We start from the raw sequence: 13,794 nt of genomic DNA on the forward strand, positions 1-13,794 counted from the left end.
CAGGAGGTGCCGGATCGATCCCTGAGTCAGGAAGATCCCCTGGAGGAGGAAATGGCAACCAACTCCAGTATTCTTGCCTGGAGAATCCCACGGACAGAGGAATCTCAAGGGCTAACAGTCCATGGGGTCGCAGAGTCAGATACGACAGAGCGACTGAGCACGCATCCAGTACTTTGGCCCTTGAATTATTGGTTTGATGAATTAGTAGTAAATAGACAGGGAGCAAGAAACGATATCTAGTTAGGGAGTTTGAGAATGTATGTGGAGAAGTTTTTGAAATGGAGTAATCTTTCATTTAATTATTCATCAGTACTTATTAAATACCAACTATGTACTGGGCAGTTTTCTAGGTAGTTAGAATACACCAGAAAATGAAACAGGCAAAAATTTGTGCCGTTATGGAGGCTTACTCTGTATTGAAGGAGATAACATACAGTAGATATAAAAATGAATAATATGTTACGATGAAGTGTGATGAGTATTATGGGAAGAAAAGAGCAGAATTAGAGAAAGAAAGAGATTAGGGCTGTGTACAGAGGGGAGGGGAGTTGCCGTATAAGGTAAGGTAAACCTCGCTGAGAAAGTAACGTTTGAGTGAAGACTTGAGATGAAGAAATGAGTCATGAGGCTGGCTCTCTACTCAGATGGATGAAGTAACTCCAGGGTAGGAGCTCACGTTCCCCGCCTGATTGTCCAGGGAATAGCAAGACCATTGTGGAAAGCTGAGTGACGGGGGACAGTAGTACAGGATGGCCTCAGAGAGGCCGCAAGGGGCCAGCCTGGGGAGGGCTTCATAGTGATATCTCAGTGTAGACACTCTTCCGTTTTATCTGTATAAAATACCATGGGATGGGAGACATTTCCCCTCTGTGTGTGTTTGCTCGGTAATTGTTCAGTAATTGTTCCACTGAGTGTTAGACCTACCATTGTTTTAGGTTAGGCATCTGCACACTTTTTCTGTAAGTAGTCATTGTAAGTATTTTCCGCCATCTGGTCTGTCTTGCAACTACTCAGTTGTGTCGGAGCATGAAATCAGTCACCCATAATATGTAAATGAACGGGCATGCCGGGGTTTGACTGGTGAACAGCGTCTGGGCCTCGGCCCATACTTTGCCCACCACAGTCTTAGGCGCTGAGAATACATGAGTGAATCAAACGAAAATACTCGCACTGGAGAAGTTTAGGAGGAGGTAAGCAAAACATATAAGTAAAGTGCACAATGTGACCGTTGCGTAAGAAGATAAAGATTCCCAGGGAGGGAAGTTTTAAGCAGAGTGGTCGGGGAAGACCTCACTAATACACAAGCAAAGACCTGGAGGATGCGAGGAAGCAGACCAAACCTCTGCAGGGAGACCTGGGGGAACAGCAAAGGGTAAGGTCCCAAAGGCCTGTACTGTGAGGAAATGTTACGGAAGTTGGATTTTTTTTGGCATTGTGAAAGGGGAGAACATGATAATGCACGTCAAGGCCGTTAGCTGTAGCCACCCGTCTGCCGTGCCTGATGGGTGAGGAGCAATACTTGAAACGTTTTTTACTAATGAGAGTTTAATCTGTATGTCTTATTTAAACTTAGGTTGCATGGTCTAAGTGTTCAGTTCAGTTCAGTCGCTCAGTCGTGTCCAGCCCTTTGTGACCCCATGAGTTGCAGCACACCAGGCCTCCCTGTCCATCACCATCTCCCGGGGTTCATTCAGACTCACGTCCATTGAGTCAGTGATGCCATCCAGCCATCTCACCCTCTGTCGTCCCCTTTTCCTCCTGCCCCCAATTCCTCCCAGCATCAGAGTCTTCTCCAATGAATCAACTCTTCGCATGAGGTGGCCAAAGTACTGGAGTTTCAGCTTTAGCATTATTCCTTCCAAAGAAATCCCAGGACTAATCTCCTTTAGAATGGACTGGTTGGATCTCCTTGCAGTCTCAAGAGTCTTCTCCAACACCACAGCTTAAAAGCATCAATTCTTCGGCACTCAGCTTTCTTTACAGTCCAACTCTCGCATCCATACATGACCACTGGAAAAACCATAGCCTTAACTAAACGGACCTTTGTTGGCAAAGTAATATCTCTGCTTTTCGATATGCTATCTATGTTGGCCATAACTTTTCTTCCAAGGAGTAAGTGTCTTTTAATTTCATGGCTGCAGTCACCATCTGCAGTGATTTTGGAGCCCAAAAAGATGAAGTCTGACACTGTTTCCACTGTTTCCCCATCTATTTGCCATGAAGTGATGGGATCAGATGCCCTGATCTTCGTTTTCTGAATGTTGAGCTTTAAGCCAACTTTTTCACTCTCTTCTTTCACTTTCATCAAGAGGCTTTTTAGTTCCTCTTCACTTTCTGCCATAAGGGTGGTGTTAGTAGTTTTCAAAAAAACGAAATTGAACCAAGTCAAGAGCTTACTGACTTTATTTGACAATTCATGAATTGGGCAGCATTCAGTCTGAGCAAATAGAAACGAACTCTGAAGAGCTGTACAGAATAAAAGACTTCTAGGCAGAAGGGAGCAGGAACAGGAAGTTACAAAAAGTGTGTTGGTTATTGCTAGGTTACTCTCCTTACAGAGGATGGCAAGGGTTACGTGCTGCTGCTGCTGCTGCTGCTGCTAAGTCGCTTCAGTCGTGTCCGACTCTGTGTGACCCCATAGATGGCAGCCCAGAGGCTCCCCCGTCCCTGGGATTCTCCAGGCAAGAACACTGGAGTGGGTTGCCATTTCCTTCTCCAGTGCATGAAAGTGAAAAGTGAAAGTGAAGTCGCTCAGTCGTGTCAGACTCTTAGCGACCCCATGGACTGCAGCCTACCAGGCTCCTCTGTCCATGGGATTTTTCCAGGCAAGAGTACTGGAGTGGGGTGCCATTGCCTTCTCTGGCAAGGGTTACCTAACTAGTGCTAATCGGCAGTTCCTGGTTGGCTGGTTTGAGTCCATTTCTGGGAGAGGCAAAAAACTGTAATTTAGTTCTCAGTTTGATGATATGAGAATTAGCATAAGAGACTCCATTTGGGGCCTACTGTGTTTTGTTTTGTTTTTAAATAAACTTACTGTGTTTATATGTAGCTTTTAAAATAGTCATGTCCAGTGGCCTTGTCAAAGGTGTAGACTAAAACCCATTCTTTCTCATTCAGTAACAAATAGCTTGTAGACTTAGAGTATGTGGATTTCCCAGGGTTTATAAATAAGGAACACTACCCTCCACAGTAAATTACTGCAGGATGGCATTCCACTCTGTTCAAATGAAAGGGAGATTTATAAGATTGAGTTAATTGAGCCGTGTGCAAAACCAGAAAGCCTAGGTATAATGTTCTTCCAAAGGGGAAAGAAACGAGGTGATGGGAAGGATAATTCCTGTTGCTGACCACAAGGTGGTACCCCTAGACCAGGAGAAGTAGGCGGAAGTGAGGAGATGACTCCTACTGTGACAGGCCATTAACAATGAAGGAATTATACCTTGAGAAGTCACTAGCTCAGGGAATTGTTAGGATATGGGCTGGATTGAGTAGTGACTATCATACGTAGTAGTAGGCGCTCTTTTAAAGTACTGAACTGAGCTGGTAACTGTGGAAATGGAATTGACGATAGAAGAGTGGGTAGAATTTACTGACAATGTTAGAATTAAAAATAGAGATACTGTTGTATGGCCGAAACCAGCACAAATTATAAAGCAATTATCCTCCAATTAAATAAATAAATAAAGTGAATTCCCTGGTGGTCCAGTGGCTGGAACTCCAGGCTTCCAATGCAGTGGGTCTGGGTTCAATCCCGGGTTGGGGAACTGGATCCCATACGCTGTAGCCAAAGATCCCATATGCCACAGCTGAGACCCAGTGCAGCCAAATAAGTGAGTAAATAAATACTTTTAAAAATAATTAAAGATAAAATTGAAAGTCCTAAAGTCTGCTTGGGAGAACTAGTAAAATAATGTCTGTTTTCCTAAAAACAAAAACATTGAAAATTGTATTTTTAAAATGAAAACCAATAGAGATCTTTCTCGTTTGTGTATTTAGTGTCAGTTTGGTAGCTAACACTATCAAGGAAATGATATCATCAAAGAAATGATACGGGATGGAAAAGTAGGGATAAATCAGAGATGAAGTTGTGTTTTCAGTTGTTCTGTAGTAAAGGTACTTTATAGAACAAAACTCGTATGCCAAAGGAAGTAACTTTTAGGCTTATTGACCCTAACTCAGAGGTCTAGAATGTGTGAAATGAAATGTGTGAAATGAAACTTCCCAACCCAGGGATCGAACCCAGGTCTCCCTCTTTGCAGGTGGATTCTTTACCAGCTGAGCCACAAGGAGGTCCAGAATGTGTATGTTTGTTTTAATGCAGTATGTTTCTGTGGTGACCCACAAGATACCTTTATTATCCTTAATGATCTTACGCTGATTTTTAATGTGATTTTCCTAAGAGTGGATTTGAAGGTGTAGCTAGGATGTTCTTGACCTTGGTAGACTTACCGTGCACAGTTATCATCATAAGGATGCCACTCCAAGTTCTGTTTGGTTTTGTTTTTAACATCTGAGTTGTATTCCTTCTGTGATGAAGGCTCAACATAATGCAAAGGCAAGTTTACTCTTTAAGTTAAATTTAATCTCCTTTTCCTTTATATTAAAAAATATATAGAGACTTTAGAGTAATTAGACCTCTAAAGGAACATAGTATGTACCTATACCTTCTGCTTTCCCCTTTTATTCACAGAGGATTTGAGTACTTTATCAGTAGCCTTCAATCTTAAGAGGGAGGGAGAATTTTGGCCCCCAAAGTCCACTACTATTTTTTATTTTTTTAAAATCCAGAACCTTGTTACAAGAATTTGTCTTGTGACTGTTAGCTTCCCAAAGACTCATAGGTAGATAAATAGAAGGCCAGACCAGGATCATGTACGATAGAAGATAATTACTAGAACAGATTGTGATCATAATGCCGCATTATATGTAAAGAAAGGTAGGCAGCTTTGGCAGTTAGCACAGTATTGGGCTTTAGTAAGTATTTGTTAATATTTGACTTGTTTTGATGTTACATCATCGTGACCTGTGATTTTGTCAGTCAATGGGAGCTGACCAGATTTCATACTTCAGGATCAGCATATATTTATTAGGCATTAGTGTCTCATTTTATGTATGGTTTGACTTTGAAAGCATCTTGTTTCCTAAATAGAATCCTTTAAAATATGTAAAAAATGTTTGATTTAAAAAATCAGTCTTGGAGAAATCTCTTTGTAAAAAGAATTAGCAAGGATTTATTGGTTTATATATTACAAAAATGTATCTTTAGCCAAAGATCAAGTAAAATTTTTGTTGGTGGTAGTTTAGTCGCAAACTTGTGTCCGATTCTCGTGACCCCGTGGACTGTAGCTCACCAGACTCCTCTGTCCATGGGGTTTCCCCGGCAAGAATACTGGAGTAGGTTGCCATTTCCTCCTCCAGGAGATCTTCCCAACCCAGGTCTCCTGCATTGCAGGTGGATTCTTTACTGACTGAGCTATAGAACTGGCAATTACATTTTATTTTATCACAGTAACATTTTACTGGGGTAAAGAGCCCTGACACAGATTTCGATATCATTGTAATGAAGAAGCTAAGAATTTAGAAACCTTGGTTGCAAAATGAGCACCTTGCAACACAAATGACTTTCAGCCAAAAGATCGCTGGGTATTGCCAGGTGATTAGCAAGAACTCGAAGACTATTAAGACTATGGCCTAAGCCTAAGCAAGCTCCTCATTTTACATACCCAAAAATGTTGGGAAAACAGCCTGAGGTAATGCAGCTAAATGTGATACTAGGGAGAGATCCCTGGGTTCCTTCTGATTTCATGTTCAGCTTTCTTGTCTTTTTATCCTGTTTGTATGTCAGAGAATTGAAGAACATGATTGCTATGATCAAGTAGGGGACAAGAAAGGGAGACAAAGTTTTTCCTTTTTCAAAATAACTTAAGTAAGCTTTTTGAATGTGAGCAGTGACAAAGGCTGATTTCCCCACTACCCTTGTTTGTCTTCTGTTACTACTTTGAAACAACTCTGGTCATCTTTTACAGATGAGTAACAAAAGTCATCCTTCTGACTACTACCCTTTGCTGTTGTGGGTCTTGCCAAAACTAATCTTGTAGCCATCAGTAATGCCTGGAGGTAGCTCAAAGAGAAAACTGACCTAAAGAATGGCCTTCTAGCAGTGAGATTCTGGGATGCTAGATGAATTTGGAGTCTCCCTGGGGTCCATCAGGAAACTGCAAATCAGGAAGATCCTTGAGAGTCACAGATGTAAATCTGTGTTTTAAACAATTCACTAAGGACGCTAGAGGCCCATGAAAAATACGGAGTGCTTCAGGAATTTGAGTGTCATCCCTCTGCAGGGCCCACGTTACTATACTCTGTGTTCCTATTTTAGTATATGTGCTGCTGGAGTAAGCGCTGGGGTATTCTCACGTCGTCATTTTGAATACTTAGTCATACCGGTCCATCAGCTCTTGGTTGTTCTAGTTCTTTGGTATTCTTCCTAAATTATGGTCTCCAAAACAGAATACAGTGTCCACAGGTGACAAGAGCTTAGCTATCGCTTTTCTTGTTTATTTATTTCATTGCTCCAGGTCTTAGTTGCAGCATGTGGGATCTAGTTCCCTTACCAGGACTCAAAACCCAGGCCTGCTGTATTGGAAGCCCAGAGTCTTAGCCACTGGATTTGCCAGGGAAGTCCCTATCACTTTTCTGATTCTAAGATCCGATATGCTTCTTTTAATATATGTAACTCTAGTTTGAAGTTGCTTTTCCTTTTTGCAATCTTTTTCATATCTCTGATTTTCATCTGGTGAAAGTCATAAAATTTAATTCAGAACAGTTGAAATTTTTGTCGATAGTGCTTTAAAAATACAGATGTCCAATAATTTTAAGAATGTTATAAGACTTTGCTAGTGAACTTTGTTTTATCTTTAAAAAAAAAAACTACTTCCCAACTCCAAATAATGTAATTTTCAGCCTACTGGGATAAAGGAAGCCTCTGAAGTTATAGGAGTTTCTCAGGAAACCAGAAGTGATGTGGATCTGCCTGGTTCAGTAGGGCCCTCGTTTACTTACAGTAAGGTAGCACATGTTGCTTTTCTGTCGTATTTGTGATTTTATGATCTTAGATGTCTTGAGGGCAGGAGGAGAAGGGGACAACAGAGGATGAGATGTTTGCATGGCATCACCAGCTTAATGGATATGAGTCTGAGCAAGCTCTGGGAGATGGTGAAGGACAGGGAAGCCTGGCGCGCTGCAAACAGTCAGGCGTGACTTGGTGACTGAACGACAATAAATATCAGATGGTTTTTTAAAACAATATTCTGAAGAGCTGGCACTTTTGTTTAAACTGTTAGAAAAGTTTGGTCCTACAGGGCAGAGTGGTAACCTGAAAAGCAATATTTGACATTTGAATATTGCTTTCTTCGTTTGGGGGTGAATTTTTTTAGTTTAAGAGAAATTCCCAGATTTCATTTCTGAGCTAGAGTCTTAATCAGATGTTGACAAATTAATTTGAACTCATACTTTCTTTTTGGCAAATATCAGTACCAGGGAAGTAATTCATTTCCTGGTTTACTTGGGAAAGATGTTTTTAGAAAGCTTGTGTACCACTGTTTCTAGAGGCCCTCTGCTGATACCTTCTGGTACTGCTGAGAGTATTTAATGAAATGGCTAATTTTCTGCATTAGGTTTGTGATTCTTACTGGCTGTAGTGTATTTTAAACAAAGTTTCTTGGTTAACCGTCATAATAATCCCAAAGTCTTATTTTTAATTACCAACTTGGTCTTGGAACTAACTTTTAACAAATGTTGGCACAAATTCTGAACTTTTGCATAATCTCTTGTGGTTAGTAAATAGCTTCAGGATTTTTACTTTGGTCAATAAGGTGGTTTTGGTTTTAAATAACCAGAAGATAGACAGTGTGCTTTGAAAACCTGTGTGTGTTAGTCGCTCAGTCGTGTCCAGCTCTTTGCGGCCCCATGGACTGTAGCCTGCCAGGCTTCTCTGTCTGTGAAATTCTCCAGGCAAGAATACTGGAGTGGGTTGCCATTTCTTTCTTTAGGGGATCTTCCCAACCCAGGGATAGAACCAGGGGGCTCCTGTATTGCAGGCAGATGCTTTACCATCTAAGCTACTAGGGGAGCCCTTGAAAACTTGATTTAATTTAAATTGCTTGCCTTTTTTAAAGGTCCTGGATAGAGCAGTTTCTCAAAGACTCATTCTTCATTTCCTTGCCTTGTTTTTAGGGTACTCCCTGTGGCAACATGAACATTTTATTTAAAAACGTAGAGTATTTTCTACTTTTGTATAATAAGGATTTTGATAGTGTTTTCTAAACAGTACTATACTTGAAAACTAATTTCAAGGATAACTATATTTTTAATGTTAATTGAAATGGGCTTGATATATTCTGGGGGTCACTTTGAATATTAAGATTCTGGAGAATCCAGCTTAGGCCTTTAAAGGTAGATAATGCTCATGGTCAGGCACGCAGTCATGTCTGACTCTCTGTGACTCCAAGGACTATGGCCTGCCAGGCTCCTCTGTAGGATTTTTCAGGCAAGAATACTGGAGTGGGTTGCCATTTCCTCCTCCAGTTAAACGTAGATAAATTCAGTCAAATTAGGTTCAGTTTTTAGATTTAGGTTGGAAGGATAGTGAAAAATAGGCTCTCAGGTCTCTATCCCCCTTCTGGGTGTCGGAGGGTGTGTGTGTGTGTGTGTCTGTGTCTGTGTCTGTGTCTGTGTACATGGTTGCCACACGCATGGAGTAAGCTTGATGGAGAGCTGGATAGTCCCATTTCTTTGCTGCCACTTCTGGACTCCTTTGCCTTTCACTCTATTATTTGGGTGCCCTTGGAGTCTGATGCTGAACATGTTATTTATACGTGGTTGATGCTACACTGTTTATGAGTATTTAATATCTGTTGAAGATTCATAATCATATAGGTAGGCCTCCTATGACCTAATTTAAAAAAAAAAAGGGAAGGTTATTAACTATGCTGCTAAGTTGCTTCAGTTGTGTCCGACTGTGTGCGACACCAGAGACGACAGCCCACCAGGCTCCCCCGTCCCTGGGATCCTCCAGGCAAGAACACTGGAGTGGGTTGCCATTTCCTTCTCCAAGGCATGAAAGTGAAAAGTGAAAGTGAAGTCGCTCAGTCGTGTCTGACTCCTAGCGCCCCCATAGACTGCAGCCCACCAGGCTCCTCTGTCCATGGGATTCACCAGGCAAGAGTACTGGAGTGGGGTGCCATTGCCTTCTCTGAACTGTGGAGACTAGTAGCCTCCAAATTATTTTGCTCACCCACACGTTTTACTGTGTCTCTTATATTTTCATATTTTATATAATTGTTCCTGTATATTATGTTGGGCCTCCCTTGTGGCTCAGTTGGTAAAGAATCTGCCTGCAATGGGGGAGACCTGGGGTCAATCCCTGGGTTGGGAAGATCTCCTGGAGAAGGGAAAAGCTACCCACTCCAGTGTTCTGGCCTAGAGAATTCCATGGGGTTGCAAAGAGTCGGACACAAGTGAGTGACTTTCACATATTATGTATCTCGTAACACAAAAACAGATGTGAAAAGGATGAATAAAAAATATAAGTGAAGTTATGTTTTCTTCCCATGATTCGTTGATTGTTTTGTATACAAACCAGGCTGCATGTATCCTGTATTTACAGCAAGAATAAAAGTCAGAAAAGTGGCCTCTACAGAATTTTGGGGGTAATATGAAAATCATTTATACTTGCCTTAGGAATGTGACAGGTGGCTCAGATGGTAAAGCGTCTGCCTGCAATGCAGGAGACCTGGGTTCAATCCCTGGGTTGGGAAGGTCCCCTGGAGAAGGAAATGGCATCCCACTCCAGTACTCTTGCCTGGAAAATTCCACGGATGGAGGAGCCTGGTGGGCTCCAGTCCATGGGGTCGCAAAGCGTCGGACACGACTGACTTCACGTTCCCCTTCACTTTCAGGAATATGGCACTAGCACCGTGTAAGAACAGGCTCCGCGATGGAACTGTCCCGTTCTGAGGCGGGCCGCCTTGGGTGACCCAGCCCAGGCCGGAGAACCACACATTATGCCTCTTGTAGGAAAAAAAACTCCTCGATTCCAGTTGGGAATTGGACTAAGCTTCTGATATTTCTTCTAAGATTCTGTGACTATCGATAGGAATTCCTGAGTCGAGCTCTTAAATGTAAAACACTGTAGGAGAGTTAGACTGAGTGAAGGTCTGACTCAGAAGTGTGCTGGGAAGTTGTTGAACTCCTTCATGCAAACCTCTGCTGTCTTTGGAAATGTGAAGGGTTTTGGTTCTCAAGCCATCTCCACATAGGGAAAACTATTAACCTCTTTTTCAAGCCTATTGCCTTTCTGACTAAAAGTGCTAGTCACTCAGTCGTGTCCGACCCCTTGTGACCCCATGGACTGCAGTCCACCAGGCTCCTCTGTCCGTGGGATTCTCCAGGCAAGAAATACTGGAGTGGGTTGCCATTCCCTTCTCCATCCTGACTAAATGGAAGACTAAATATATAAACAACAAGGGATTCAAAAAATGGACGTTATTGCTGACTCTGTTTCATTATATCAAACAGAGAAAGAAATGAAAACAAGTTTAAAATAAATGAACAGATATTTTGAAGTATATAGTATCACTAATGACTTAGGAAATATGTTTTCAGTTTTTTCAGTTCTAACATACATAAGTAGTGTTTCACTAAAATTCGTCTGTTCTGTGGTAGAAATTGAACAGCTTCATCTTTGAACCTTCAAAGTTGTATCACCTTAAAAAGGAAAACCTTAGTTTCCTCCTAAACTCCGTTTATTTCTTTTCAGTGAGAGAGTGGTGGTTTTGTGAGATCAGCAAACAAAGATAAGTCGGCAATAAACGTAGAGCTTCTTCACGACGCAGATCTTGGTTTGAGTGTTGTGAATGTGGCTGCAGTGCTCGAGAGCAAGCGCTGCTGAAGGCTTTCTGTGTGGGTTTCTTCTCTCCTGGTTCATGGAATACCCTGTTCTCTCTCATTGTTAACGCAGAGGCAAAAGCCATTCCGCACCAGTGACTCTAGAAGTGATACTGAATTCCCTAGAACTTGAGTCTTTCTCTTGTGTGTGTGTAATGACTGACCCTGCATTTATTGAGATGGTTTCCATCTCAGCAGCACTCTTCTTTTAAAAATGAAAAAGTCACGAAATGAATGCATGGCCATAAGAGTGAAACAGAGCCCTAATTCTCATCTCTATTTCTAAGCATTTCTTCGTAGGAAGTTTAATCGTGGACTAGTGCTTCAGAGGAACTGAAGACTGATATAACCTTCCATAGGAAGATGCTCTGTGGAAAATGATTTCTGGGACTTGATTGAAACAGAGGCTCATGAGAACATACACAGTCTTAGGGAGCATACTCCTGGTCTATTAATAAAAGTCTCCTGTTGAGGAGCAGTGCAGATGCACGTATAAAGAACCACTTTAGCGTCGCACGGAATGTCTTCAGCCCTGCTTACTGGCTGAAGCTCACCACAGCCTTTCCAACAACAGTAGATTGTTTCCAGTCACTGTAGATGGCTCAGGTGGCAACTGTGCATTCTTCTAGGCGAAAGAACAGGCTCTAAGTTTTCTGCTCTGTGGCACTGTTGTCTGCTACAAGAATACAAAGCAGCTGAAGAAAATAATCTACCCCATTTTGTTACTGCGAGTGTGATTGTTAGGACTTGAAATAGTTCTTTGTTAAGCTTTCTTCCGTTTTCCGTATTCTTTGGTTATCATACATTGTCTTTACGTGATTTGTGATGAGTTGCACTGAACATAGAATCAAATTAAGTTTAAGCAGATAACTATGTGTGAGATAAATGTATTCTTCCTAAGAATGTTTGCCCAGAGGGCCGTAGGTGTAAGGTGACCTTGCTTAAGTTTCTTTGCATAAAGATAGAATTCAGTCTGTCTTCTAGTTGTCAGCAGTTCAGCTTCTTGAGAATGGGAATGAAGGTTTCTGATCCGATTAGAGCTCAGGAGAATTTAGGCCGCAGTGTAAATTACCTGCCCTGGGTTACCTACTAGGATGTGATATGTATTCCTTGTTTTCTGCTCATGGTTCTGTGTCCTTCTGTTGCATTAGGGTACAGATTGGTTTGTAGATTGGTACAGAAATCAAGACAAGCTTGACTTTTACATCCTGCTTTCATCATTATGAAGATTTGTAGTTTTACTGAATAAAATCAATTGAATAAATCAGTTTCCTCATTTAGATGAGTCACACATTGTCACATCTAGAGTATCTTTAATGGGCAATTATTTTTTTACTCTTTTAGTGGGATTCACCTAAAAATGAGATTAAAACAAATTAACTGCCATCAAAACTGGCAGAAAAATATTTGCAAAAGACATCAGTGTTGTATAAAGGAAAAAATATTCTTGTATCTCTCCTTTATTACTCACACAAAACACTTCATTTTTGGTCACCAAAGGGCTGGGGTGTTTTTTCCTTCCACACAGTCCTCTGCAACACTAGCTGGGTGTCTTCCAGTTTAAAGCAGTTCTGACGCTATGTGAGGATAACATCAGATCCCACAGGCTGAGGGCTCAGTCCCGTGAGACTGCCTCCCGTCCCCCTTTCCTGCCAGTCCCAAGTCCAGTTGTCCCCTGTGCTGCTGACCAGCTGGCTAGAGCACTTTCCATAAGCTGCTCCTCGGGAATGATTAATTTACTATTAAGCAGAACGACCCAGAGAACTTGGGAAAATATTTTACTTATGACACTACAGCTTTTTTGCTAAAAGATATAACTCAGAAACAGGTGGATGGAAGAGGTGCGAAGGGAAAGGTATGAGGGAAGAGATTAGAGCTTCCCTGCTTTCTCCCAGTACCTCCATGTGTTCACCAACCTGGAAACTCTCCAGACCCAGTCCTCAGGGATTTTTATGGAAGTTTCATTACCCAGGCAACTGGATTATTTACTTGGCCTCTGGTGACTGAGTGTAATCTCTAGTCCCTCTTTCTTTCCTGGGATGGGAGTTGGGTTGGGTGGGATGGGTTGGACTGAAAGTTCCAACCCTCTTATCACATGGCTTGGTTCGGGTTACCTAGGACCTTTATATAAAGTTACCTCGTTAGCAGAAATTCAGATGTAGTTGCAAGGGGTTATCAATAATAAGACACCCATTTCACCTTTATACTCTGAAGTTATTTCAGGAACTGAGGACAAAACACCAAATACGATAACAAGGTTCTCCCCATCCTCTACCCTTGAGGAATTCCAAGAGTCTCGGGAGCCATGATCTAGGAACCATGGACACAAGACCGACGTAGACGTGTGTACTGATAATCACAGAATCATATGTTCAGTATGAAAAATAACAGAGACCATTCTTTTTGTGTAATTTGAACGTTTTAGATATATATTTTTCTATAGATACTGTCTTTTCTCTCTCTCCTTTTTGTACTCTTGTGATTTTTTTTCTTCCTGTTACTTTGCATCTCTTATCATTCACTGTCTGTGGCTTCACAATACAGCATTGTCCCAGTACCATTTTTGAAATCACAGCTGGAAGCATTGAAAAGCCTTCTGACAAAGGAAGACTGAATTGTGACTTAAGGCCAACAATAAGCTATAGGAACAAATGATGTTTAAAAAATTAATATTATTTCAGTGTGTGTTAATGTCTTTAGTCTTTCAGAGAATTGTTGAAACCAAGAATTTAAAAGTCACAGACTTCTGCTTTGCAACACAGAAGTATAAAACATTCTACTTGCTTCCAAATCTGTGATTTGACCTTTTTTTTTTTTATTGGCCACTCTGTGTGGCTTGTGAGATTTCAG

At 41.4% G+C, this 13,794-nt stretch overlaps 1 protein-coding gene and 1 non-coding gene across 22 annotated transcripts in view; one reads left to right on the forward strand and one right to left on the reverse strand.

Annotated features, from left to right (window-relative positions):
- The window catches only part of TMCC1 (transmembrane and coiled-coil domain family 1), a 156,545-nt gene that overhangs the window by 47,687 nt on the left and 95,064 nt on the right, over nucleotides 1-13,794 (forward strand). The window lies entirely within an intron of this gene.
- LOC138424955 (U6 spliceosomal RNA) lies at nucleotides 6,297-6,400 on the reverse strand. Its single transcript, XR_011251047.1, has one exon. It is a non-coding gene; the product is annotated as a U6 spliceosomal RNA (small nuclear RNA).

The sequence above is a fragment of the Ovis canadensis genome, chromosome 19 (assembly GCF_042477335.2).
Source record: "Ovis canadensis isolate MfBH-ARS-UI-01 breed Bighorn chromosome 19, ARS-UI_OviCan_v2, whole genome shotgun sequence".
In the NCBI taxonomy this organism is placed as follows: Eukaryota; Metazoa; Chordata; class Mammalia; order Artiodactyla; family Bovidae; genus Ovis; species Ovis canadensis.